This window comes from Marmota monax, unplaced genomic scaffold (assembly GCF_021218885.2).
Source record: "Marmota monax isolate L192 unplaced genomic scaffold, Marmota_monax_Labrador192_F-V1.1 WCK01_AAM20220418_F8-fsc00026, whole genome shotgun sequence".
In the NCBI taxonomy this organism is placed as follows: domain Eukaryota; kingdom Metazoa; phylum Chordata; class Mammalia; order Rodentia; family Sciuridae; genus Marmota; species Marmota monax.
In genome coordinates this window covers 11,405,345-11,433,329 of record NW_026693108.1, presented here as the reverse complement: position 1 = coordinate 11,433,329, position 27,985 = coordinate 11,405,345, and the positions used below count along the sequence as shown (strand labels likewise).

Here is a 27,985-nt window from a genome sequence, read left to right as displayed (position 1 = left end):
CATAGGGCCAGTAGGTCAGAAGTGCAGGTAGAACAACCTGGGGCTTTTTATTTGTGGCTGTAGTGGGGGCAGCCTTGTGGGACTGAGCCCTTAACCTAAAACTCCAGGTGGAAAGTGTCAGAACTGAATTGAGTTACAGGAGACCCAGGTGGTGTCTGCAGGAGAAAAGAATTGCCTGGAGAAGGGGGAGACCCCCCCCTGCACATCTGGTCAAAAGTGTTCTGTGCTGTGTTAAGGGTCTGCGAAGAGGAAAAACACTGGTTCTTCCTCTGACACGTTGGCTGTTTTCTTTTTCTTTCTTTCTTTTTTTTGGTGCTGGGGATTGAGACTAGGAGTGTTCAACCACTGAGCCACATGTCCAGCCCTTTTAGTATTTTATTTAGAGACAGGATCTTGCCCAGTTGTTAAGGGCCTCTCGAAGCTGCTGAGGCTGGCTTTGAACTTATGATCCTCCTTGCGCCCAGCAGGTTGGTTGTTTTCTTGTTGTTCATTTTAAAGTGTTGGTGGTGTATATTGGCTCTAAGTTCAGACTTGTGTTTTGCAAATATCTTCTCCAGTGTATGGCTTAGCTTTGCATTTTCTTTCTAGTGTCCTAGAACAGAGTTTTCAATTTTGGTGAAGTACAGCTTATCAGTTTTTTTCTTTTGTGGCCAAACCCAAGGCCACATAGACTTTCTCCTATGCTTCATTTCTTCTTTTTCTCTTTCTGTCCTTTTCTTTTTCTTGTGGTATTGGGAATTAAACTCAGGGACTCACACAGGGTAGACAAGCGCTCTACCACTGAACTGCACCCCCAATCCCTCTTAATTAATTTTGAGACAGGATCTCTCTAAGTTGCTGAGGCTGGCTTTGAGGTTTCGAGCCTCCTTCCTCAGACTCCCAAGTAGCTGGGATAACAGATGCACCACATGTCTTTATTTAGTGTTGGTTTCTGTAGGCTTGATTGTTGTTGTGTTCCTCTAGTCCTCCTTTGCTGCTTTCTTTAGCATTAAGTGAATATTTTCTAATGTGATACTTTAAAGTTCTTTAATAATTTGTTACACTATGCATTTCAAGGTTAGTTTTCAGTAGTTGCTCTCGAGGGTTCATCCATAATATATACTTCTTTAAATTGTGGATATGTGTATGTAAAGTTTTCCTTTTAGCCATTTTAAATGTAGTTTGGTGGCATTATTATGTTTCAGAGTGTTGTGCAACCATCCTCACTATGTACAATTTTCATCACCCCAGATAGAAACTCTGCATTACACAGTAACTCTCAATCCCCCTGCCCCAAACCTCTAACTTCGTGCTTTTTCTGTGAATTTGCCGACTCTCTAGATATTTTATGCAAGTGTATTCATCCTTTTGGTTTTGGCTTATTTCGTTAATGCAGCAAAACTTTTTCGAGGCTCACGCGTGGATCAGAACTTCATTCCCTTTTATGTTTGGATGATAATCCATTGAATGTATATTATCGTATATATCTTATCAAATCTCCTTTTGATTTATACTAACTTAATCCCTGGAGATACACAGATGTTACTTCCACATAGCTCTTTTCCTGTTGCTTCTTTTTGTGGCATTATTTTTATACATTTTATATCTATGTTACAAACGCAGAAACATATTACTGAAAACAGAAAGAGAAATGACTCATTACTTACATGAACCCTAATAAGATCAACAGCTGATATCTCATCAGAAATAATGGTGGCAAGAAGACAGTAAGAGAATATATTCAAAGCCTTTCAAAGAAAAATACTGTGGACCATGAATCCTATATCCAGCAAAACTACTTTCAAAAATGAAGGCAATCAGGTAAGGACACAGCTCAGTGGTAGAGGGCCTGCTGAGTGAGTATGCATGAAGTGCTGGGTTTGATTCCCAGCACTGCAAAAAGAAATTATTTTAATTTTTTATTTTATATATTTTATATATTTTTTACTTTATATACTTTTACATTTTTTAAAGCTTAGAGAGATGCAAATACATACTTCTCTCTCCATCTATCTATCTATCTGTCTATCTATCTATCTCTTATTGTATTGGTTATATTCACCTTTTTATTTACCATTCTTGGTTCTCCTGGTTTGTCCATGCAGATTTGAGTGCCTGTCTGGTGCCATTTCTTTAGCCCAGTACATCTTTGCTCCTGCCTACCTATCTTCTTTGTTCTGTTAGGAAACATACATTTCTGTATGTAGGCCTTTCAACACAATTGTTTAATATTTCTTTTTACAATTGCTGTGTGTGTGTGTGCACGCGTGTGTGTGCGCGCGCATGCGGCACTGGGACTGAACCTATGCACTTAACCACTGAGCCACATCCCCAGTCCTTTTTGTTTTAAATTTTGAGACAGGGTCTCACTAAGTTGCTTAGGGCCTTACTAAATTACTGAGGCTCACTGTGGTCCTCCTGCTTCTGCCTCCCACACCACTTGGATTATAGGCTATACAATTACTTTTTAAATTAATTAAGAAACATGCATTTATAATCACATGATTACCTTTGCCACTGCATGGGGGGTTGAATACTGTGTGGGGTCACTTATTTTCAGTTTAATAATTTCTTTTTATTTTTTTTGTATTGGGGAATTTAACCCAGGGGCACTCCACTGCTAAACTTTATCCCAGTCCTTTTCATTTTTTATTTTGAGTCAGGGTCTCATGAAGTTCCTGGGGCTAGCCTTGAACCTTATGCCTCAGCCTCCCAATTTGCTGGGGATCACAGGAGTGTGCCACCACACCTGGCTTTAGTATTTCTTGTAAGGTGGGTCTGCTAGCAAGTTTCTTTTGTTTACCTAGAAATGTCTTTACTTTGTCTTCTTTTTTAAAAAATTAAAATAATTTCTTTTTGCAGTGCTGGGAATCAAACCCAGCACTTCATGCATACTCACTCAGCAGCCCTCTACCACTGAGCTGTGTCCTTACCTGCTTGCCTTCATTTTTGAAAGTAGTTTTGCTGGATATAGGATTCATGGTCCACAGTATTTTTCTTTGAAAGGCTTTGAATATATTCTCTTACTGTCTTCTTGCCACCATTATTTCTGATGAGATATCAGCTGTTGATCTTATTAGGGTTCATGTAAGTAATGAGTCATTTCTCTTTCTGTTTTCAAGAGTTTGTCTTTGAACAGTTTTATTATGGCAAGTGTGGATCTTTTTTAGTTTATCCTACTTAGAGTTTATTGAGTTTCTTGGATGTTTATTTATCAATTCTGGGAATTTATTGACTATGATTTATTCAAAAGGTCTTTGTGCTCCCTTCTCTCTCTTCTTTCCTTCTGAGACTCACATTATGAATAAATTGGTACAAATGGATTGAAGGGTGATGGTGTCTCTCAGGTCTTTGAGCGTCTTTGTTCATTTTTCTTTCTCTTCCTCGGCTGTATGATCTCAACTGCAACCTTCAAGTTTGTTGGTTCTTCCCTGCTAGCTTGGATCATTTTCATTTTAGTTATTGTGCTTTCCAAATCAGAATTTCTACTGAGGACTTTTCTATAATTTTATCTTTATTGATAGTTTCTATTTACTGAGACATCATTGGCATACTTTTATTTAGTTCTTTATTTTTCAGATTTTATTTTTCTATTTTTAGTGTCAAGGCAGGGTCTTACTAAGTTGCTCAAGCTGACCTCAAACTTTTGAATGTCCTGCCTCAACTCTCCAGTCTCAGATCATGGGTGTGCACCACCACATCTGGCTCCTTTAATTCTTTATAGTTTTTCTTTGCTTTTTGGAGTACATTTGTAAATTTCTGATTTAAATAGTAAATTTAGTACCTGCACTTTCCCAGGGACCATTTGTATCAACTGCTTTTTTCTTCTGAGGACGGGCCATACTTTGGTGTTTCTTTGTGGGTCTTATAAATTTGCGTTGAAAGCCAGTTGTGAACCCACAGTTCATGACTGTACCTTTGCCTTCACTTTCTGCTTGCACAGAGACTGAAGGTTGGTTAGACACGGAAGCTTAAGGTCTTCCGAAGTTTTCCTGAGCATGTATACAGCCTGGGCATGCACCCAGATACACATGTGCAGGCCTTCTAGATTCCTGGGAATATGTCAGAGCTTTTCAAATCTCCCTTTGGACATCTCATTCTCCAACTTTTCTTTTTAAGCTTTTTGGTTAGGCCATTGTTTGCTAGTTGTTATCCTCTAGCTCAGGTAGCTGTGATGTTAAACAGTCGCTTCTGATCATTTTGACAGATGACCTCAGAGACAGTGCTGTTTCCACTGTGTGAGCCCTGTCTCAGGTCAGACAAAGCCTTGCAAGTGGGGTCTTCCAGTGAACCACCAGACAGGTCACATAGTGACATTCTCTGGGCATGGGGCTTTGAAAGAACTCTAATCCTGTTTTTTCCCCTTCACTGGCTGCCAGGCTACTGGTTTTCACTGTGATTGTGGGCTGTTGGATTTCAAAGCTACTACAAAACTGGAGAGAGGGATAGGATAAGTTCAAACCCCACAAAAATTGCTGTTCTGAGATTCATCCGTTTTTCTTGAATAAATGCTCTTGAGGTTGTGCAAGCCTTTGAATAATTTCAAGAGTTCTGCAAAGGTTGATTCTGACCATATTTGCCAAATGCATGATTAAAAAGCTGAAAAGCAGTAAGCAAAAATGTTTTGAGGCAAAAAGTAAGTTGAAGTAGTCCAAGAAATAGGAAACCAATCCTTTCAAATTGCTTGGGACTTTCCCAGTTTTAACATGGAAATCCCACATTCTAGGCAAGCCTTTAGTTTCAGAAAACCAAGATCATTGTTTACCTTAGAGATAGGGAAGGAAAGGCTGAAGAAGGAAGGAGGGTTATTATGAACAGGAGGAGGGTGGGGTTGGAGTACAAGGCAGAATTCAGGGCCCAGAAGGAGAGTAGTTGACAGACGATTGGAGAAAGGATGAAAAGACAGATGACCTTAGGTACAGACCAGTGGTTCAAGAAGGAGTGCAAGTCTCCTGGAGCAGCCTCAGTTCTAGAATGGAGAGGGAACATTCAGAATGTCTTAATGGGGAAACAAGGGCCAGTGTTGAAGATAGGCTGAGAGAAAGAAGAAGGAGACTGGAGGAACAGGCAATACCAGGGAGCCTGGAGCCAGGACGTGCCCTGGGGTGGACAGAGGAGTTGGTGGCAAATGAGATTTCCCAGAACAACTAGTGGGCCACAGTCAGGCTAGCTAGGCGTGGTGGCACATGCTTATAATTCCGGCTACTGTAGAGGCCACGGTAAGAGTATTACAGTTTGAGGCTAGCTTGGGTGATGTGACGAGACCTTGTCTCAAAATAAAATTAAAAAGGACTGGGGATGTAACTCAGTGGTATGATAGTGGTCTAGAACATATGAGGCCCTGGGTTCTGTCCCAGCACCATAAAAAACAAAAAACCGTAGAGACTGAAGAGCAAGAACTGCATGTGGGCCTGAACTGAGAGATGCAGATGTGTGGAGGGTGCCTTGTGGAGATGGTGGGGTTCCTGCAGGAGCTGTTTGCTAGTGCAGGGTTGTGCCATACCTGCCTGGTGGCGTTACCTCTTCCTAAGGCTCTTGCAGCTGTGTAGGGTTTGTTTTCCAATGGTACCATGCCCTTGTGGAGTTGTTGTAGGGCCTGGAGCATGTGTGTGTGCAGGCAGGGAGCACACCAGGCAGTCCAGATGGCGGGAGGAAGCTGGGACTTAGTGATGAAATTTTTTTGGGGGGTGGGGGGGTACTGGGAATTGAAGTCAGGGGCACTCCAGCACTGATCCACATCCCCACAGCCCTAGTTTGTATTTTAGCGATAGCCAACTCCCTGAGTTGCTTAGTGCCTCGCCATTGCTGAAGCTGGCTTTGATCCTCCCATCTCAGCCTCCTGTGCTGCTGGGATTACAGGCTTGCTGCCAGTGCCTCCTCCCTCTATTCCTTGCCTTGTGGATCCAGAGGAAAGTTGGGGAAAATTTTCTTACACATGCTCCTTTCTACTGTATTCTCCCCTGAAAGTGTGGCCACTGAGAAGACTGTCCTCACAAGTGCTCCCCTGAGTGCCCCAGTTTTGCATTTGTTAAGAATGGCCTAGCACTTCATCCTTCTAGAAATCCTCCGTGATGAGTTGCTAATAGCGGTGTCTGTGAATGGAGTGCTCTCAGAGTTATGTTTGAAGTTTAGAAGGTGCACACGCAGGCTTGCTTGTGGCTTAGTCTGGCTGAAGACGAGACGGATGTTAAGGAGCTAGTGTCCCTGGGAAGCTGACCTGCAGCATCGCTGCTGTTTCCCCAGTGGTTGTTTTCTCCAGTGATGGTTCTGGACTGGCCCAGATCTGATTGATGTCACTTCTGAAAACAACCTTTGGTCACAGTTTCCTTAACTAAATGTTGGCTGCTCTGTAGGAGCTGCCATTTTATGCATCACTCCCTGTGGGAAGCCCGCAGGTGCCCTGGCTAAAGTTTTAGGAATGCAACTTTCTTAAGAAAAAAGCTGGCAGCCTTGGGGAGGAGCTGAGGGTAGGTATTAGGCATTTTTTTTTTTTTAAGATGTGAAGAGTTGTTAATTGTAAAAACAATAATACTTTCCTGCCCCTGAATACAACTGTGGCTGTGTTCTGTTGTTACACATTGCTCATTTATTCTACACATTGCTCACGATTTCAACAGGTTTAGAATTTTATTAGGCAATAAAGAAAATATTGAGGAAATGGTATTTGTGTTTTCATATAGGTCACTTGGGTATGAATTTAAATCCATTGTAATTCAAACAGGTTTAATTTATTTCATGTTGTTACTTGACTGTTTTATAGTTTATTGCTGTGGTTTGAATGTGTCTCCCACCAAAGCTCATGTGTTGGAAATTTAATCCCAAACAGCAGTGTGGAGGGTGGACCTTTAAGAGGTAATGAGGTCATGAGATTCATTCTTTCCTTTCTTCCTCTTTCTTTTTCCCCTCCACTATAAACCAGGTTTAGGATAACTTTTAATTTAGCTGCTTTGATTTCATTTTGTTTCCACTGTGGGGCATTAACCTAGCCTGGGAGCCTGGGCGATGGGTCCTATTGCCACATGGCTCTAGAACTCTCTTTCTGTGTATAACCACAGTTCATTTATTCCATTTCCAAGTTTTCTCTTTTGGGAAATGCAGAGATGAATATCCCTATTCCCAAATCTCTGTGGGCACCCATATGTGAGACGCGGAGGTAACTTTCTATGTGTGGATTTGCTGGGTCAGAGCATGACATTTGATGCCCTTGGATGCTTGTTATTAGATGGCTTTCCTGAAAGGGTAAGTTGTTATATCCCTGGGCTGTGGGTGCCTTTTGGAGGTTCTTCTGTCCATTTCCCTTGACATTAGCAGGCTCATCTTAGTAAAGGAAGCACCCCAAATGCTGAATATTTTTAAAGACAATACTTTCTACTCTATTGTATTGTCTTACTTGCCACCCCCAACAAAAGGAGGGTCACAATTTAGTGGAAGACTGTTTTTGTATTCACTGTTAAATTCACAGTTCTACATTGTTTAAAAAAAAAGTTCTTTTTTTTTCCTCCTTAATAAGGGCCTCTCTCTGAACCTATATATGGTCATTAAAAATTTTTATATATGTATCTCACATTTGCTCTGTAGAACTTGGGCTTGGAAGCAGCTCAAGCCTGTTTGAAAGCACATACACTTGATATGGCTTCTTATTTAGTCCTACAGGTGTCCTTGTGAGAAGGAAGATATGCTCACATCTTTTTTGGACAGAAGCAAAGGTTTAGAATAAACAAATCCCAAACCTCCATGCCAGGTGCAGTTTGGTCCTGAGGCACTGGAGGGCGCTCTAGCAACAGGAGATATAACCTGTCAGTGCAGTCCTCAGGATGACCCTTAACAGGCTGCTTGGGGAAAGATGGGTGGGTTGGTTTTCTTGTTCATTTTAAGATAAATGAAAGACATGTGGATAGTAGAGGAAATATTCTGTACTTCCCTATTCAAGGTCCCTTTAAAGAAACTTAAGAAATAACCCTGTGTTCCAGCTCCTCCTCTCTCTCTGCCCTCTTGGAACCTCACTGGGCTGCCTCTGCTATGCTCTGTCCTTAGCCTGGGGCACTCTGTCCTGTCTCAGCTCAGATGTCACCAACCTCAGAGGTCTTTCCTTACCATCCTGTACAACGTAGCACCCCTCCCCAGCACCACCAGGAGCCTCTGCACCCCTCCCCCTGCCTGTCAGATGGTATTTCCATCGCGGTTTCCACCAGATATATTATACACTCGTTTGCTTGTTGTCTGTGTGTCCTCTCTGTCAGTTTATTCTGTGCCTGTTGTATACCCCAAGCCCACAACAGTCAACATTCCATTGTCTAGAAAGGAACTATGGCCCTCAAATAAGAGGACCTTGGAGAATTCAGAAATACGGAGTAGATTTCTTTTGAGCTTTGAGTTATTTTGGTCCATTTGAGCTCAATTTGACCAGAGAGTGAAGATAATAAAAGCTTCATCTTCCCCGAACTTATGATGACAGTCTGCATTGAGCTGGTCCCCCCAACCCCAGGTGCTGGGGATTGAACCCAGGGCCTCAGGCACGTAAAGCTTGGGGTCTCCCACTGAGCTACACCCCCATGCCCTCCCTTACTCCATTGGTTTATCCAGTCCTCGTGCCACTGTGGGAGATGTGTTTGTCTGTGCCGTTGCCCCTCTCCCTGGACATCCTCAGGAAGGTGGTGTGTTTCTCTTATATCTTTCTTGTAGCAGTGACTGCTGCTAGGTGCTCAGATTGAGCTTGCAATTGCAGAGGCTAATGACTGACACTGTGGAGAGGCTAGGATTTTGAAATAATGTAGATGCACTGGGAACTAGAACCTAAAAAAAAAAAAAAAAAAAAAATTAAGAGTATGAGGAGGAAGATGGGATGTCCTAAATTTCATTCTGATCATCAAGGTTTCAGCTCAGAGAAGTAGATACCTGATTTCTGGCTGCTCCCTACCCCTTTATCTCCAGCCTTGTCTTTGTCTTAACAGCCCTGGCACCCTCAAGCTGGCCCCCAAGTGCTCCAGAGCCTGGACCACAGTGCTCTTGTGGGGCCTACCTGTTCTAGGTCACATGGCCAGGAGTCCACCTTGAATGACCAATAAGTGCTGACATTGGATGTGTAGCCCTCCCCAAGCACTGCACATTTTTAAGAAAGGCCTCCTGCACGTGCTTCAACTCAAAGGAGTCAGCCAGGCAAGAGAGTCTCCACCAGGGAAGAAATAGCTTACGAGAGGCTCCCAGCCATCAATAGCCTCTGGACAAAAGTCCAGACTGTGAATTCAGATCATTAGTGTCTGCCTGTGCTGCTGTAAGACAACAGGGACTTCCCTGGTGGTCTGGTGACATGGCTGCTACTGGGCACTGCAGAGAAGCTTTACCCTCAAAACTTCTCTCTCCACTCCCATCACATTGCTTCCTCACCCTGAGCTGCCCAAAGCTGGGCTCTGATCATGTTGCCCACCCCCTTACCCAGCATAACTTCCCTGATGACCTCCATTTATCTGCCCCATGGAGCCTGGAGCCCTTAACATGGCATTCCTGTGCCTCCTCTCCTGCCATCCCTCTTCCCACACTGCCTACCTCGCACTGTGTCCGTCCACCCAGATGCTGACCACTCCACACTCTCTCGCCCTTCCCCTCTCTGCTGTGCTCACAGTTCCCCAGCCAAATTCTGCTCATCCTTTAGGGCCTGTGGCCAGTACCACTTCCTCCTGGAAGCCTGTCTTCCTTGGACCTCTCAGATGGCAGCCATCTGTCGGGTCCTCAGAAGCCCTGCCCTCCTCTGAAGGCTCTTGCCACCTTCCCTTCATTAAGGTCAGGGAGGCTCAAAACTCCCAGTCGTCTTTGACGCCTCATCTCCCTTCCTGCCCGCATTCCATCTGCTGCCAGCTCTGTTGATTCCCCCGTCAGTTGCCAACTCTTTTCCACTGTCCTGGTTTTCTGTTCCTAGAACAGATTACCACAGACTCTGGGGCTTCAAACAAACAAAGTCTCACTTCTGGAAGTGAGGAGTCTGGCCTGGGTCTTGGTGGCTGTAACCCAGGTGTCCACAGGGCGTGTTCCCTTCCTTGCCTCCATTCACTCCTGGCCTGTGCCTCCCTGGGGAAGCCTGCAACAGCAGGGTGAGCTCTACGTTGCAGTTTCTGTGTCCTCTTCTGCTTCCCTCTCCCCGAAGGAACTTGGTGATTGTGATTGTGTGGAGCCCACAGGGATCGTCCAGGCTAGTGGCCCCAACTGGAGGGCTCTGATTTCTCCACATCTCCCCCACCTTTGCTATTTTCTATTACCTTTATTTTAGCCATTTTAGCAGGTGGGAAGTGGAGTCTAGTGGTTGCCTACAATTTTTTTTTTTTAAATTTTGTACCAGAGATTGAACCCAGCCCTTTTTGTATTTTATTTTGAGACAGGGTTTTGCTTAAGGCCTCACTAAGTTGCTGAGGCTGGCTTTGAACTCAAGATCCTCCTGCCTTAGCCTCCTGAGCTGCTGGGATTATAGGTGTGTGCCACCATGCCCAGCTCCAAATAATTTTCTTTCTTTTTTTTTTTTTTTTGGTTGGGGGTGCTGGGGGTCAAACCCAGGGACTTGTGCAAGTAAGGCAAGCACTCTGCCAACCGAGCTTTATCACCAGCCCCCATATCATTTTCTGAGTACACGAATTAGTTCATTTCATGACTGTTTAACATCCTCCCATTGCACTCATGAAAAGCAGCCCCTTTCCTTGACCTTGGAGTACGGTTGACCTTGCCTCTCTATCTCTTGTGTTTCTCCTGTGCTCCACTCACCAAGCACATAGGCTTCCTGTCTCCTTAAGCAAGACCGTGACCTTGGAGGCTCAGGGGGTTCAGACCCCAGGTCTCTTAGAATTAAAAGATGAGGGGCTGGGGTTGTGGCTCAAGTGGTAGAGTGCTCACTGAGCACGTGTGATACACTGGGTTTGATCCTCAGTACCACATAAAACTATATAAAAATACTGTGTCCACCTAAAACTAAAAAATTTAAAAAAAAAAAAAAGATGAGATGAGGCACTGACTGCTGGGTGTAGTACCTGTCTCATTAGAACACCAACAAGCAGTGGATGGAAAAAGGTCAGATGAATACATAAATGGCCCCTTCTCAGAGGGGTACGATGACCTAGAGCCTGTCCTTCTTCCCACCCTTTTCCCTCCCTCTGAGCATCCCATTCTTGGCATTCACCCAGTTGATCCTGGGATGTGAATGTGTGCATTTCCCTGTTGTATTTGATCTTCTCCATTAGATTGAAAACTCCACCCCTTCCTGCCAGTGCCCCGCACAGTGCCTGGCACACAATAAACACTGACTAGAGAATTCCTGAATGAATGTATCATCATATGGCCCCAGTAAGCAGAATTCCTTACTAATTATCGATTTGACATGAGAGTGTGGAAAGGCAGGCTTGTATGTGTGAGTGTGGGTGTATGTATGTTTTCCTAGATTATAGATTTGTCTAAACATTCCTGCTAATTTAAGATGTCAAATCTGAAGGTTCTTTCTTGGCTTGAGTTTTTGAATACAGGCCAGGGCTGTTTTCAGATTTCTTAATAGTCCCTCTTTTGTGAAAGTTTTCCAAAGCAGGACATAAACAGGACATCTTTTGTACATAGTGGTCTACTTTGTTGGTTTATGCAATTGAGTAGTGGGTAGAGGGGAACCCTTAATGTCAGCATGTGGCATTACCCTAGCCCTGGGGTGTCCATTATGCTGGCCATTATGTCTGTTTCAGAATTTCTCACCCATGGAATATACTTATCTTCCTCAACTCAGGACCAACTTGGCATCCAGAAGCTGTATTTTTTAAAAAATCTGTGGTTGGGAAGCAGCTCCGTGGTAGAAGGTTTTCTTCGAATGTGTGAACCATGGGCTCCCAACCCGGCACCACAGAGGGAAAAAGTCATGGTCTTTCAGGTGGGTGGATGCATTTTAGATCCAAAGCGACCTTCACTTCCATCCTGGAAGTTTCTTCTGTTTTTGTTTGTCCCCAACCCTGAATCATTCCCTAGCCCTTCCCTAAACACCCCTGGTGACGTACTGGGATGAGGTGGAAAGTGTGCACCAGTCAATCACCAGACTGCTGCGGGGAAGAGGGGGTGGGGTACCTGCAGCGTCGCCACCGGGGAACTCCGCTGTTTGCTTGATGCTGGAAGCTTCTTGAGGACCAGGGCCCAGGTGGAGCTGCTAGCTAGCCGGCTCTGAAACCAGCAGGATGCCTGGCTGTTTGTGTGGGGGCTACTGAGTATTAGCAACTAGCCAGTGACCAGCAGGGATCAGCAGATTTTAGATTTCACAAACATTCAGTGTGTTAAATGAGGATCCCCGACATTAACAAAGAAAGGATTTATGAAGATGGAAACAGGTGCATTTTATTAATTAGTCTACTATTTGGGGAATTATTAAAAAAAATGTTACTATCTCCTGGATTATTGTTAATGAGGGATACGAAACTTAACTTTTTATCTTTTTATTTTTACAATCATATGGTTTACTACTTGATGTGGATTTTTTTTTTTTTTTTGGTACCAGAGATTGAACCTCGGGCGCACTTTACTACTGAGCCACATTCCCAGCCCTTTTTCTTTATTATTTTGAGACAGGATCACGCTAAATTGCTGAGGATCTTGCTAAATTGCTGAGATTGGCTTTGAACTTTTGCATCCTCCTGCCTTAGACTTCTGAGTAGATGGAACTACAAGCATATGCCACCACACCTGACCCCAGTTCTTTTATAACTTTTTATTTTGAGACAGTGTCTTGCTAAGTTACCTAGGCTGGCCTAAAACTTGCAATCCTCCTGCCTCAGTCTCCCAAATTGCTGGGATTATAGGTGTGCACCACTAAACCTGGCTCTTATTATTATTTTGTGGGGCTGAGAAGCAAGCCCAGAGTCTCATGCTTGCTATGCAGCACTCACTCTACCACTGAATTACATCCCTGGCTCTTTTTTTTTGGCACAGGGTTTTGTTAAGTTTTCCAGGCTGGCCTCAAACTTGCAATCCTCCTGCCTCAGTCACCTGAGTAGTAGGGATTAGAGGTGTAATCATCAAGAATGCTTGCCTTGATGTGTCTTTTTTTTGCAGTACTGGGGATTGACCCCAGGGCTTGCTAGGCAAGTGCTCTACCACTGAGCTATATCCCCAGCCCCAATTATATTATTTTTAAGTAAGAGGTATTTATGATAATGTTTCTTCTTATTTTTATTTTTAATATTTTTTCTTTTAGTTGTAGATGGACACAGTAACTTTATTTATTTATTTTTATGTGGTGCTGAGGATCAAACCCAGTGCTTCACACGTTACGTTAGGCAAGTGCTCTATCACTGACCCACAACCACAGCCCCATGTTTCTTTTTATAATTCAGACACTCATTTATACATTCTTCTGAAAGAGTGAGGACTGTGTCCCAGGTCCTGATCATTATTACTGAGGCAGCTCCTTAGAGGAAAGAAGGGAAGAAAGGAATTGTGTGCTGTGGGGTGCCCAGTGGCAAGGGGCTAGACATGAAGCTGAGTGGGTGGGTTTGGGGCCAGGCTGAAGGCTTCACAGGCCAGCCCAGGACGGGACTTTACTTACATCCTGTTGGTAGCATGGGTACAGTAGAGATGTTTAATTTCTTTCGCCTTCCATCAAGTCAGCCCTCCAGTCTGCAATCTGGTCCTAGTGTAATTCCATGCTATTTCAGCCTCTTACCTCTTTAATTACATTCAAACCACACTGGAGGTGTGTGTGTGGGGGGTTCTAGCTTAGTGGTAAAGCACTTGCCCAGCATGCTGGAGGCCCTAGGTTCAACCTCCACACTGCAAAACAAAGCATGCTGAGAACGCTAATTGGAACAGAAAAAGTGGTCAGACTCTGCAGCCTAAGGGGCATGGTTCCTCCTCACCTATAATGTACTTACTGCACTTAAATAGTTCTAGTTGTTTGCAGCTTTCAGGTGACTTCATTGCTCTGAGCACTACACACTTAGCTTCCTACATCTGCAGTTAATTTGTTAAGAGACCTTAATGAGAAACTTCAAACACTTTAAATGTCAATTACCAGAAAGTGAGGTTTTCAAGTTCCAGTATTCTGGCTGTATTGGTCAAGAGAATGTAATCCCAGGTGGATGTAATTTAAGACAGATGACATTCCAGAGCTTCCGTTACAAAGACTTCTATATTTGGAGACTAATAATAAGCTGGCTTCTGTTGCTGCTCCCCTGGCAGGATTGCCCAGTTATGACATCTAGTCCGGGACTTCTCTTCACTGTTGCTCACTTTGGCGCTGTGTCTGCACTGGTGCTTTTGAATTGGAAAAGACCCAAAAGCTACTGTGTGCAGAGGAGTATATCCAGTATATAACAAAGGTAATAATTCCAGCTTCAACTCTACACCTTAGAGAAGAAAGAAGTATTTGTGATGTTATTATAGATTTAGCAAATGGGATAATCTTAAATTTCTGACTCACAAATCCCAGTTTGTTTCTTGCCACTCCTTTTCTGGGTTCTTTCCTTTGTCCCTGTTTCTTTAAGATAAGATGCATGAAGAAAGGGTTGAACATGGTGATGGGTCTATGTTTTAACAGAAAGTAAAGCCAGAGCAGGCAGAATAAATTAAGGCTGCCTTTTCTCTGCAGGTCAGTTAGTGGGTGTTACATCCTTAGTCATTTGTGCTACAAAGTACATGCGTTTTGGCAGCTGGTTTAGTTTTCATCACTTTTGAGCCTATGATGAATGATCCTGGCAGATTGTTGGCCTTAAAAAGGAAAACTTTTGTGTGCAAGTTTTAAGTTGAGTTTTGTTATGTTTTGAAAGCTTTTTAATGTAAGTCATTTATGTGGAATTTTGTTTTGTTTGAATTTGAAATTTTTAAAAAGTTCTAAACCAAGAGCCTGCCATATTGAACTGTTTTTCATGTTTGGCTCTTCAAAGTTAATTTACTGATTTTATTGTTAATAGATAGTAAAAAATAAATACTATTAGTTGATTCCTTTTGAAAATTGAAAAAATATTTTTAGTTTGTATGGTTTTAGGGTGTTTTGTTTTTTCCAGATAAAATAATGTTTCTAATGAAGTCTTAGACTACTATAAAGTCACTTTCAAAGTGAAGGAAATACACAAAATTATGTATATCTGAACATGTAATTTCATGTAATTTTGGGTAATCAGCCCTGTTTAAAGGCTTCTAGGAGTTGTTTTCTTTCAAAAGCAGCCCATCGGTTCTCTGTTTGGCATGTTGTGTATTGTTAAGACTTCATATAAATGTGAGGCACTAAAACGTGAAGTTTACAGAACCATTGGGACCTTTTTCTTGTGTGTCTAGCATGATCACTTCTCCAGGTTACAATAATCTTTGTGTTGTGGGCATGTTTACGAAACTCATGTCTGGTTTATCTGATTGGGAGGTGAAATTTAATTTTTTTCCAGGGGTTATTTCTCAATGTGCACAATCAGCTGATAGGCCTCAATACAATATGAGGGTTCATAAAGTGAAGTTGCTTAATCAGCTTCACAGCTGTGAGTTTAGGAAGTGAATTCACTTCACCCTCTCTCCAGAGGGATGACTTGGTGACTTATTCCTGGTTTCCCTAAACAACATAGTAGAGCCTATTTGGATTAATCAGCAGCCTGGGGAGTTGGAGCAATCATTTGAAATATGGAGTGGAAAACTTCCTTGCTCTTGGAGCAGTCAGAGGCCAGAAATGAGAGCCGTGTCCTTGTCCTTTCCCTGGTGGCTCCTCACCTGTGAAGTTCCACCATGGTGCTAATAAAATTGTAGGAGCTCATTTTATGTGAAACCATTAGCAGCCTGAGAATTCAGGACTAGCTGCCTCTCATACTTTAAGACACTAGAAGGTGTCATTTATAAGCATAGTGGGCCCGCAGGAAGGCAGAACAGGCTTGTAAACCTCAGCTTTAGTCTCTGGACAGCAATAATTTTGTAATACAGTTTAAAGTCTTAGGTTATCAGAATCACAAATGTGCCTTTATGTTTGATGGGCAAATCCCATGAAATATCTGTTTATAAAAGCAGATACAATGGCCAGTTATTTACTTCTTGTTGTGATAATGTTATTTTTTTTGTGTGTGTGTGGGGGGCAGGTAATGCTGTTAGTATAAGAATATTTTGTTGGTAAAAAGTTTACCATAAGGGCAGTTCTACGTAATTGTAATTAATACAGACTTTTTACTTGGAAATCGCTGCTTCACCAGTTCCTACTGAATTGTGCCACCGATGCAGAATTCCAAGGTTGGGGTGGGGGTGCGACAGTCTTCCATTTGTCTGATAAGGTGGAGGTTTCACAGGATACAGGTTCATGGTCACCTGTGGGAAGGACAAATATCTCTGACACTAGGCCAACCCAGTTCCAATATTTTTGTTGAAAACTCCCCAAATGGTACCTTATCTGAAACCATGGGGGGGTGGGGAACAGGAGATTAGGTGAGAATTCAGAAACCTATTCTGTAGCTTGAGAGCAGCGTACAGACTCTGCCTGGGCGGGAAGACATGTGTGTCCAGGCCGGGGCTCCTCATGGGTAATCTGTTCAGTCCTCCCCTGCTTGCCCTTCTTGCCTCCCGCCTCCTGCCCCGGGGCAGGTGTGTCAGCTGACCCTCCTGTTGGCCCTGTCCCTTCCCCATCAGCTCAGAGCTCTTCTTGCTGCAGCTGTGCTGCTCCTGCTCTTGGGCTCTTCTCGGCTCTGTGGTCTGCCCTGCTCTCTCTTTCTCTGGCAGTGGAAGCACATCTTCTGATTCTCCTGGGTGGCTTTGAAGGGCTCCCCAAGAGGAGCACTGATAGTTCTGTCCTTTGTCTCAAGGTCCATTTCTTTCCAGGGCACACAGGTGGGATGGGGCTGGGAGAGGTGGACTCCTGCTGCTCATCGTTCCTGTTTTAAGCCTCCTTCCTCCTCAAGATTTCTTCCTTTACCAAGGAGATTTCCTGCTCCTCCCCTCTTAAGGGTCTCAAGCTGTCCCAGCACCCACCTACCTTCCTTCCTTCCTTTCATATCAGAGATTGAACCCAGGGGTGCTTAACTGATGAGCCACATTCCCAGCCAATTTTTAAATTTTTTATTTTGTGACAGGGTCTCGCTGAGTTGCTTAGGGCCTCACTAAGTTGGTGAGACTGGCTTTGAATTTGCACTCCTCCTACCTCAGCCTCCTGAGCTGCTGGGACCACAGGCATATGCTATTGTGCCCAGCTTCCCAGCACCTTTCTGCTTGGAGATGGCGTGTGCTGGTTTGAAGGTGACATCTGCTAACATATTTGTCCAATCACAGGCATGGAGTCTTTTCCATTTGTATCGTCAGAAAGGCTGTGTGTACCCCACCCCCCAAATCTCCCCTCTGAGATGTGGCCAGAAGTGTTGGAGTGGCTTCTCTACTTAGATAGCTCTGCACCCCTGTGAGGTTGTTCCTTTGAACAGAGGCACATTTGGATGCTGGGTAACAAATCCTAGTCTCCTACTTCAGAAGCAGCTTGGGACGTTACTTATTTAGTCTTCACATGAGCCACCGAAGTAATGCCTTTTTATTTTTTATTTTTCTTTTAGTTGTAGCCATCTACAACTAATACCTTTATTTTATTTGTGTATTTTTTTATGTGGTGCCAGGATTGAACCCAGTGCCTCATGCATGCTAGGTAAGCACTCTACCACTGAGCCACAGCCGTGGCCCCCCACCCCCAGCAATGCCTTTTTGAGAGGCAGATTGTCCTGATAAACTGTTCAATGACTCTTTTAAACCTATCCTATTTTAAAAAATTCTCCCTCCCCTTTCTTTATTCTGGAGTCACTGATGGTGTGGACATGAGTGTATTTGTGAGAAGTGGTCTTCCTGGCGATGAGGGGGGCTTTAGTAGGGCTGCTGGTTAGCAAGCGTTCTGAAAAAAGGACAGACACTGGGCTGGTAGGAGCCCAGAGGGTTGAGAGAAGTGCTAAAAGTGGAAGCGCTGGGGGCAGGGAGAGCATGCAAGGGTGAACTTTGCCTGTTTCACAGGTTTCCTGTAAGTAGTTCTGAACAAGAAAAGCGTTTGATGGAATCTTACCAAGTTCAAAGACATTATTTTTGGCCTCTCTTTTTTCTTTTCTCCTTTCTTTTCACCTTTCCCCTGTGACCTCCCATTCCAGCTGTGCCCCCTTGTCTCCCGTTGCCCTGTACTGTTGATCTTGTCCCCTTCGCTGCCCTCTCCTAAGTCCCATTCTTACTCTTGGGAAGACTGTATACTCTCTGGAGCTCTTTATTCATGCCAAGCACTAACTATATACCCGAACAACATCATGAGAAGAGTGTTTTGCCTGAGGAAAGTGAGATTCAAACTTACACAGTAGAATGGAGCAGGTGCCGAGCCTTGTCTCTGAAGACTTTTCGCTGAACTACGACATTTTGGCCAGCTAGTTTAGACAGTTTTGTTTTGTTTTTGGTAGTACTGGGGTTTGAACCTAGGGCCCCACTCATGCAGGGCCAATGCTCTACCATTAGGCTTCTTTCCCCACCTCCTTGGTTTTCACATTTGGAGACAGGTCTTTTGATTTGCTTTTTCCATTGAACTGAGGTTCAAGGCTGGCCTTGAACTTGTGATCCTCCTGCCTGGGATTGTGCACCACCTGCCTGGTTGTGCACCACCTCACCCAGCAAATTAACACCTTTGGAAAGGAGTGTTCTTCTACTGTTACCAAAAACTGCCATTATAAAATGTCCATAAACTGAAATTCATAAATCATGGTATAGTCATACCATAGTAATGATGTAGCTGTTAAGACCTTGTAGTTTCCATGAATGATGAGTAGCTTCGTTGTACTAATGCCCTTAGATTCATAAGAATTATTGTAAGGTTCCAGAAAGCAAGCAAAATCAGGCAGAAAGTAGGGGTGGGCATATAAAGAAACTGCAGTGGATGAAGGTTGCAAGTTTATGACTTTTAACCAGAAAGCACTCCCAAATCTACTTAACTTTAATGGCAAAAAGCCACAGTATTACTCTGTTGAGGTGCTGGAGGGCAGCAGTGGGGACTAGCAGAATGGCCAGAATCAGGAGGGAAATCCCAGTGATAAGGGAGCTACAGAGCAGGCAAAATCCAAAGTCTTCATTTAAAGTGGCAGGAAGCCTTAGCTGGTCACTAAACTGTATGTGCAGGGGAAATCCCAAGGGGCCTGATTAAAAAAAGACGGGGGGAGTGAGGGTGGATAGCTGGACTCTGAAAGAACAGTAAAGATCTGAGCTGCTGCTGCCCACAAAGAATTTGGTGTTTGTTTTCAGCCTTGAAAACTGTGTGCTAGGAAAAAAGTATTCTTCAGAGGAATGTTCAGAATCCAGCATATCATTCATAATACCTAATGTACTATCAAAAATCACTAAAAAGGTAAATAAGGGGAAAAAAGCAGTTAATAGAAGCCAAACTCAGAGCCAAACTTGGTGGCACATACCTTGAAATCCTAGAGACTTTGGAGGCTGAGGCAGGAGGATTATAAATTCAAGGCCAACCTCAGCAATTTAGTGAGACCCCGTAGGGCTGGGGAGTACCCGTGGGTTCAATCCCTAGTAAAAAAAAAAAAAAAAGCAAGCCAAACTCAAGATGTTATAACTAACAGACAAGGAAGGATGTTAAAGCATCTATATACAGATATGTGCACAGTACCAATCAGGAAATATCAGCCTAGAAATAGAAACTATGAAACTATGGAAAAGAGCTAAAGGTTAGTGTTTGCCAAGGGCTCAGGAGGCAGGAATGGAGAGGGACTGCTTAATGGGGTCTTCTTTTGGAATTATGATGTGGTTTTAGTCCTTGTGTAACATTGTAAAGTGTCCCAATGTCACTGAATTGTATGCCTTAGAATAGTGAAAACTGCCTTGTGTGGTGGTGCAAGCCTGTAATCCCAGGGACTTGGGAGGCAGAGGCAGGAGGATCACAAGTACAAGGTCAGCCTCAGCAACTTAGCGAGGCCCTAAGAACTTAGTGAGACCCCGTCTCAAAATAAAAAATTGGCTGGGGATGTGGCTTAGCGATTAAGTACCCCTTGGTTCAATCCCCAGTATCAAAAAATCAAAAAAAGAGGGCTGGGAATATAGCTTAGTTGGTAGAGTGCTTGCCTTGCATGCTTAAGACCCTGGGTTCAATCCCCAGCACCACAAAATAAATGGATGAATAAATAAACAAACAAACAAAATAAAAATAAAAGAAAGAAAAAGTGAAAATTGTGAATTTTATGAAAAACATACATTAACTAAATTGAAATTTTTACTGGCCAAGCTCAGTAGCAGATTCCAGGTAGCAGAAAACTTCTTAGACTGAAAAATGGATTGGACTGAGATGTAGCTCACTGGTGGAGTGCTTGCTTAGCATACTTAAGACCCTGGGTTTGATTCCCCAGCATTTCAAAATAATAAAAATGGAAACCAGGTCAATAGTATTTACTCAGTTTTAGAAACATAAAAAAAAAGATTGAAGAAAAGACCTCAGAGACCCATGGGACAGTATCAGGCCATCTAACGTGTGTGTAACTAGAGCTCCAGAGGAAACTCGAGAAAGAATGGGCAGAAAATATCTGAAGGAGCAATGGCCAGGAACTCTACAAATTTAATGAAATATATTAACTTACAGACCAATCAACAAACCCCCAGCAAGATAAGTTTGTTTGGGGCTGGGGTTCAGTGGTAGAGTACTTGCCTTGCACGTGTGAGGCACTGGGTTCGATCCTCAGCACCACATAAAAATAAATAAACAAAATAAAGGTATTGTGTCCATCTACAACTAATATATATATATATATAAAGATAAGTTTGCTTGTTTGTTTTTGTGGTACCAGGGATTGATCCCAGGGGCACTTTACCACTGAGTCATATCCCCAGTCCTTTTTAGTTTTGAGATAATCTTGCTTAGTTGTTGAGGCTGACCTTGAGTTTGTGATCCTCTTGCCTCGGCCTCTCAACTCCTTGGGATTACTGGCATGCACCACCACACCCAGTGACAGCAGATTCCTAGGAGAAACAATGGAGAGTAGAAGTAAATGTACTGAAAGAAAAATGATTGTCAGCCCCCAATTATGTATCCAGCAAAACTTTCCTTTAAAATTTAAGCCAAGTTATAACAACAAGCCCATTATTATGTACAACTATAATGCATCAATAAAAAATGTGGAAAGAACCGGGTGTGGTGATACATGCCTTTAATCCCAGTATCTTGGGAGGCTGAGGCAAGAAGATCCTGAGTTCAAAGCCAGCCTCAGCAACTTAGCAACTCAGCAAGACCCTGTCTCTAAATAAAATATTTAAAAAGGATGGGGAAGTGGCTGGGTTCAATCCCTGGTACCAAAAAAAAAAAAAAAAGTGGAAAGAAGGAAAAGTATACAATGGGCATCATCATGTCAGGAAAAAAAATGAAGCCAAACTGAGCATGATGGCACACACCTGTGATCCCAGTGGCTCAGGAGGCTAAGGCAGGAGAACTGCAAGTTCAAGGTCGGCTCAGCAACTTAGTGAGACCCTGTCTCAAAAAAAAAAAGTGCTGGAGATGAAGCTCAATGGTAGAGCACCCCTGGATTCAATCCCTAGTACCACACCTACACACACAGTCAAAATAAAAACTTGGCTTTAAAGAAAAACAAAGGGAACGTGTTACAAGGAATCTGCACTGTGAGAAATGCTAAAGGAATTTCTTCAGCATGAAGGGAAATAACCCCAGATGATAATTTGATCTACAAGAAGGATCGAAGATCACCAAAATGATGAAGAATTATCAGGCCCACCCACCAAGTTTAAGGTCTTTGGGGGCACTGCCTGCAGGGGGGAGAGGTGTGGCCTCTCAGTGTCTTGGTGGTTACAGAGGATGACCAGGAAGGGGAATGAATGGCCAGGATGTTGCATCCTGAGCCCCAGGAATACAGAGCAGGTGACCTGGTCATCACCAACAAGAAGGCTATTCACACTGGCCCCTCCTGGATGGATGACCTCCTGGGGGGCGCCGAGAAGCAGCACACAAGTGTCCTACCTTATTTTTTGGCACCTGTAAAACTGCATTTTTAGGCCCTAAAGACCTTTTTCCATATAAAGAAGCAAAGACATGTTTGGAAAGTCAAACACATGGAAATGATTTAATGGATTGTGGGAAATAGACAGTAACCCAGGAGTGAAATGTACTGGAATCCACGCAGCTCAGCAGCAGGGCTCTTCAGAAACCGAGGGAGAAGGTGGGCATGCCACAGATGAGGGCAGCGAGGGTGAGAGAGAAGCTGGAGAGGGCAGCCCAAGAGTGGAGAAGCCATGCGCTTCAGGGAAGTCCTCTAGGAGTCCTGGGAATCTCCAGGAAGCCAAGGCAACAAGACTGCAAATGAGAGGACATCAGAGCAGCCTCAGGGCTGAGAGGCCCGTGGCACAGCAGACACTTGAGACATGAGGGAAACCAGTGGAGGCTCAGCTGCCTAACTTGCTGAGGTCAGGGAGGCCTCGGGAGGTGAGATGGCTGGGCCTCTGATGTTCTTGGGTTTGATAGGAACTACAGGTAGTCCTAGTTCTCATGGACAGAACCCCGGTTTGCGTGTACACTGTTCACATTGCTCTCTGTGGTGGGAGGAGACATTTTAGTCTTTTCTGAAGGTTATTGATTTACTTTCATGTTATTTGGTTGCATGAAGTTGCCCTTACCCACCAAGAATTATCAAAGTTTTTGTACTGACTTCTACATGTCTAGGAGCCTCTTTCATCAGTTCCACTCCACCATCACCACTCAGCTAAATATTAATTAGCGTGCTTACAATGGGATATTCTCTCTCTCTCTGGTTCTGGGGATTGATTCCAGGGGTGCTTTGCTACTGAGCTGAACCCCTAGTCCTTTTTTCTTTTATATTTTCTTTTATTTATTTGTTTGTTTATGTATTTGTTTATTTATTTGTTTGTACTGGGGATTGAACCGAGAGGCACTCGACCACTGAGCCACATCCCCAGCTATTTTGTATTTTATTTAAAGACAAGGTCTCACTGAGTTGCTTAGAGCCTCACCATTGCTGAGGCTGACTTTGAACTCTTGAGTGCAGGGAGATCCCCATCTCCTGAGTCTTTGGGATCACAGACGTGCCACTGTGCCTGGCTATTTATTTTTTATTAGACTCACATGAGAGCAGAAAGCTGTTCGCTTCATTGTACATAAATGGAGCACAAATTTTCATTTCTCTGGTTGTACATGATGAAGAGTCACACCACATGTGCAGTCATACATGTACCTAGGGTAATGATGTTTGTCTTATTCCACCATCTTTCCTACCCCCATGCTCCCTCTCCATCCTTCCCTCTCCTTGGCTCAATCAAAGTTCCTCCACCACCACCCCCCCCACTTCCCCATTATGGATCAGCATCCACTTATCCGAGAGAGCATTTGGCCTTTGGTTTTCTGGGATTGGTTTACTTCACTTAGCATGACATTCTCCAGCTCCATCCATTTACTCCTAGTCCTTTTTTTTTTTAGTTGTAAATGGACACAGTAACTTTATTTTTGTTCATTTATTTATTTTTTTATGTGGTGCTCAGGTTTGAACCCAGGGCCTCACACGTGGGAGGCAAGTGCTCTACTCCTGAGCCACAACTCCAGCCCATCCCCTAGTCCTTTTTATTTTTCATTTTGAGACGTGGTCTTCCTAAGTTGCTGAGGATAGCTTCCAGCAATCCTCCTGCCTCAGCCTCTGACTCACAGGGATTACAGTCGTGTGTTTCCATGCCCCGAGTACAGACTGAATTTCAGTGCGTAAGGTTAGTGAGTTATTCAAAATAAAGCAATGAGGGCTGGGGTGTTGGCTCAGTGGTAGAGCATTTGCCTAGCATGTGCGAGGCCCTGGGTTCCATCCTCAGCACCACATATAAATAAGTAAAATAAAGGTATTGTATCCAACTGTAACAAAAAATAAATATTAAAAATAAATAAATAAAGCAATGATTTATATTTTTCTGAAGCCAATACAATACAATTTCAAGGTGGAGGCCTTGCATTTTAAATATGAAATCATCAGCCCTTTGGAAAGCATTAGCTTTTAAATATAACTTAAAATGAACTCTATTATCTTTTGGAACTGGAATTAGAATGGTTAATGTTTACCCATAAATCGTTAGTGTATGTACATTATCGTGGGAGCTGCCACATGGGAGCTGAGCACCCCCTACCTGTGAGTGATGGAAGTGCGGAAGTGCAGGGGGATCCCCATCTCTGCTCAGAGGAGGAGCACAGCTCTGGGAGTGGGCGTTACCCGGTGGGAGTAACTGCCCCTTGTAACATTACCCTTCTGCCTTATATGGATGGAATGTTCTTTTGGACAGCCTCCCGCAATAAAACCCGGGTTTGAGGCGTGTTCCCTCTCTTTCTTGCCTGCCTTACCTCCTTTGTGGGAGCTGGGTCAGAGGGGCCGTCACAGAACCCAAAGAGAAAAGTATTTCTCTCTCTCTGTCATTATTTCATTCCAGCCCAGTTCACCTGGAGTGACCTTGCCTGGTTTAGTCATGTGTCCTGACACATTACTGTTGTTATGATATTTGATAATTTGTATGCCAGTTTATATTATAAGTATATATTTAGTTAGTTTGCGTTTTATCAATCCTGTTATGCTTGTCCTCGAAACATCTTTTATTCCCTCATGCTGGGGATCAGACACAGGGCCTTTTACATACTGGGCAAGCCGCTGGACCACTGAGCTGCACATACCTACCTAGCCCCAGAACATCATTCTTAGATTCAGTATTTGTAGTTGAAAAGTTTACTGTAAAAGAAACTCAAAACCAAAAACATTTGACTGTGGTGGTGCACACCTGTAATCCCAGCTACTCTGGATGCTGAGGCAAGAAAAGTGAGACCATGTCTCAAAATTTAAAAAGTTAAAAGGACTGGGGTTGTAGCTCAGTGGTAAAGTGTCACTGGGTTCAGTCCCCAGTGCAAAAACAACAAACAAAAATTACTATTTTTTTTCAGAATAATTTATTGCAATGTGTGAAAAAAGAAAATGATTAGATCTACATATGTTGATGTAAGCATGTAATAGTAATAATGAATATAGAGCAATTAGTATTCTGAGTGCTTTAGATATATTAACTTATTTAACACAACAATCCTGTAAAGTGGGGTACCATTATTAACCTCATTTACAAAGGCAAAAACTGAAACACAGAATAACCTGTCTATTGTCTCACAAATGTAGGTATCAGAATGTCTCACAATGTTGGATGAAAACTGAGCATTCTGACTCCCAAGGCCATTCTCTCAACCACCATACCAAGCTACCTCTGAAGACAGATTATTACATGAACAAGCAACATGACATATTATATGAACAAAGCATTGTGCTTGTAGCATGACACCATTTGTGTAAATAAAAGTATATGCTAGGGGCTGGGGCTGTAGCTCAGTGGTAAAGTGTTTGCCTCCTATGTGTGAGGCCCTGGGTTGGACCCTCAAGTATAGATGAAGATATTCAGTTTTTTTCAGAGATACACAAGAACCCTTTAATAGTGGTCAACTTCCCCCATAGAAAGGGTGAAGAAATTGAAAGCTTGGAATGTGGAAAGGAAGACTAAATTTTTGTTTTGTTCTTTTCTAGATCATTTGAATATTTTAATGTGCATTTATTGCTTTTACTTTGGTGCTGGGGATTGAAGCCAGGGCCTCAAGAATGCTAAGCATTAGGTCTACAACTGATCTACATCCTCAGGTCCTTTCTTTTATTTTTAAAATTAAATTTTAAATGTTTTGGGGCTAGGGTTGTGGTTCAATGGTAGAGCACTTCCCTAGCAATTGTGAGGCACTGGATTCGATCCTCAGTACCACATAAAAATAAATAAATAAAATAAAGGTATTGTGTCCATCATAAATATGTTATATACATAATATTTTTAGCTATACTTAGATACAATATCTTTATTTAGTTTTATGTGGTGCTGAGGATCGCACCCAGTGCCTCACACGTGCGAGGCGGGTGCTCTACCACTGAGCCACAACCCCAGCCCCAATTAAAAATATTTTTTTAAAAACTTTAAATGTTGTGAGATAGCTGGGAAAAACAGATTCTTGAAAGGAGAGAGGAAAGTAATATTGCGTCTCCATCTTATAAGAATATGACAGAAATAAAGAATACGTAGACCAGGAGTCGGGACCCTGGGTGTCTTGCCTGCTCTGTCAGTGGTGTACTATGTCACATCACAAGGGCTGTGGAGGAGGGAATAGATCTGGCTTTTGACCTTTCTTCTTTTCTGGCATCTTTTCCCCCCATCCCTGGGCTTCCCCTTCACTCGGGCTACCTCTTGCTCTGCAATGATCTCAGCGCTCTCTTCCCACACGCAGACTGGTGGCATCCATCTCAAATGTGAATGACAGCCACTAGGACACCAGGACCTGTTCTTCTCCTGGCTTCTTCATCTCAAGTGGTGACGGTTCCTCCACTTGCCTCTTGCCCTCACCAGGAGCCTAACTGAGTCCTCCTTGATTCACCCTTTTCACAATCCCCAGGCACATTTCCTCAGGTCCTGCCAGTTAACCCAAATACTTCTCAAATCTGTCTTGCTCTCTGTCGTTATAGAGCTGTGAGCTCAAACTTCAGACTACACCTGCTTGTTTACAGAGTAGGATCCAGTTCTTTAGCTCCGGGCCTTTGAAGCCCCTGTCCCAGGTCCCCCTTTGTGGAGCACATGCTGGGTTCCACCTATTACGTGAGCATTTTGGGCTCTCCTTGCCACCAGCCAGCTGCCGGCTGGGCTCACATCCTTTCTTTCTCCTGTGTTCCCCCCTTACCTTCTTTACACAGTGAGACATTCTTACCTTCAGAAATAGCTCAATCTTTTCTGTACCACGTTGGACCAGTGTTCCTGTTTTCTGTTTCCATGACTCATGAATTCTTCTGTCCTGCCTTTGGAGAGACCATGGAGACTGGTGGGAAGAGGACAGGTTTGAAGTGGATACTTTCGTTTTCAGTTTTGGTCTTTATAAACTCAGGCAAATTATTTAATCTCTCTAGCCTCAGTTCTATGGTCTGTATTTTACTGAAACAGAAGGATTGTAATATAAAGTGCTTAGCATGGCTGTTGTTATAGCTGTTGTCCATTCAACACTTTCGACACTGTGTTGAGTTTACCTGATCAAATGTCTTTCTCTTCCACTATGCTATACATTCCTCGAGGCCAGCTGTGCTGGATGAATATTTATTGTATTGAACTCTTGACATGCTGAATTTTAGGAAAGTAGACTTGCTAAGTTAAAGTGATTATGATTAACTCTAACTGTGGGATTTCATGTATCATGAAATTCAGAGCTTTATGCATGTTTCATCAGACTACTCAGATTATATGTATACATACATACGTACATACATACATATGTATATAACTTGTTTTGTACTGAGAATTTAACCCAGGGGTGCTTTACCACTGAGCCACATCCCCAGCTCTTTTCATTTTTTTATTTTGAGGTTCTTGATAAGTGCTTAGGGCCTTGCTAAATTGCTGAGCTTACAGTCCTCCTGTCTCAGCCTCCCGAGTCAGTAGGATTATAGGTATGTGCCATTGCGCCCAATCTAGATTATGTTTTTGAAGTAACAACTTACTCTCCCCAAGTAAAACATGAATCCCGCTTCTTAGTTCATTTTGTGTTGCTATAACAGAATACCTAGTAGTGGATTATGTCTAAAGAAAAGAGGTTTATTTTGATTCACAATTCTGGTGGCAGGAAAGACCAGACAGCATAATGCTGGCATTTGGTGAGGGCCCCTTTGCTGCATCATAGCATGGAAGAGAAGTAAGCAGAAAGAGAAGCAGCTGAATGCAGAAGGGGCCAAGCACACGGGTGTCCTTGCTCTATACCAGCCCGTTTCTGATGAGAACTCCTCCAGTTGTAGGAGACTTGCGCTCCATGAGAGGGGCCTTAATCCCCTCCCAGGGAGGGACCCCAAGTCTGATCACCTGCCAGGCCCCGCCTCTTAAGGTTTCCACCACCTCAGGACTGCCACACTGGGGACCAAGTTTATAGCACTCAAATCTGATTTGTTTTGGGGAACAAATAGATCTAAATTATAGCACTCCCTTTAAAAATGCTTTC

The 27,985-nt window shown here is 43.3% G+C and overlaps 1 protein-coding gene and 1 long non-coding RNA gene across 10 annotated transcripts in view; one reads left to right on the top strand and one right to left on the bottom strand.

Moving 5' to 3' along the window:
• Clybl (citramalyl-CoA lyase) overlaps positions 1-27,985 on the top strand; it is a 239,581-nt gene that overhangs the window by 4,107 nt on the left and 207,489 nt on the right. The window contains exon 1 of one of the 7 annotated variants that reach the window (XM_058582755.1): positions 14,285-14,300. The exons of the other annotated variants lie outside the window; for them this stretch is intronic. The gene's annotated coding sequence lies outside the window, so the exon portion shown is untranslated. Of the gene's footprint in view, positions 1-14,284; positions 14,301-27,985 lie in introns of those variants that run through there. 7 annotated transcript variants of the gene reach the window in all.
• LOC124099643 (uncharacterized) lies at positions 8,188-26,853 on the bottom strand. Of its 3 annotated transcripts, none has more exons than XR_009227842.1 (5): positions 26,714-26,851; positions 20,824-20,907; positions 16,117-16,257; positions 13,994-14,327; positions 8,188-8,772 (listed from the first exon to the last, which is right to left on the bottom strand). It is a non-coding gene; the product is annotated as an uncharacterized LOC124099643 (long non-coding RNA). The 3 variants fall into 3 exon arrangements; XR_009227843.1 differs by having other exon boundaries at positions 16,124-16,257; XR_006854032.2 differs by having other exon boundaries at positions 13,994-16,257; positions 26,714-26,853.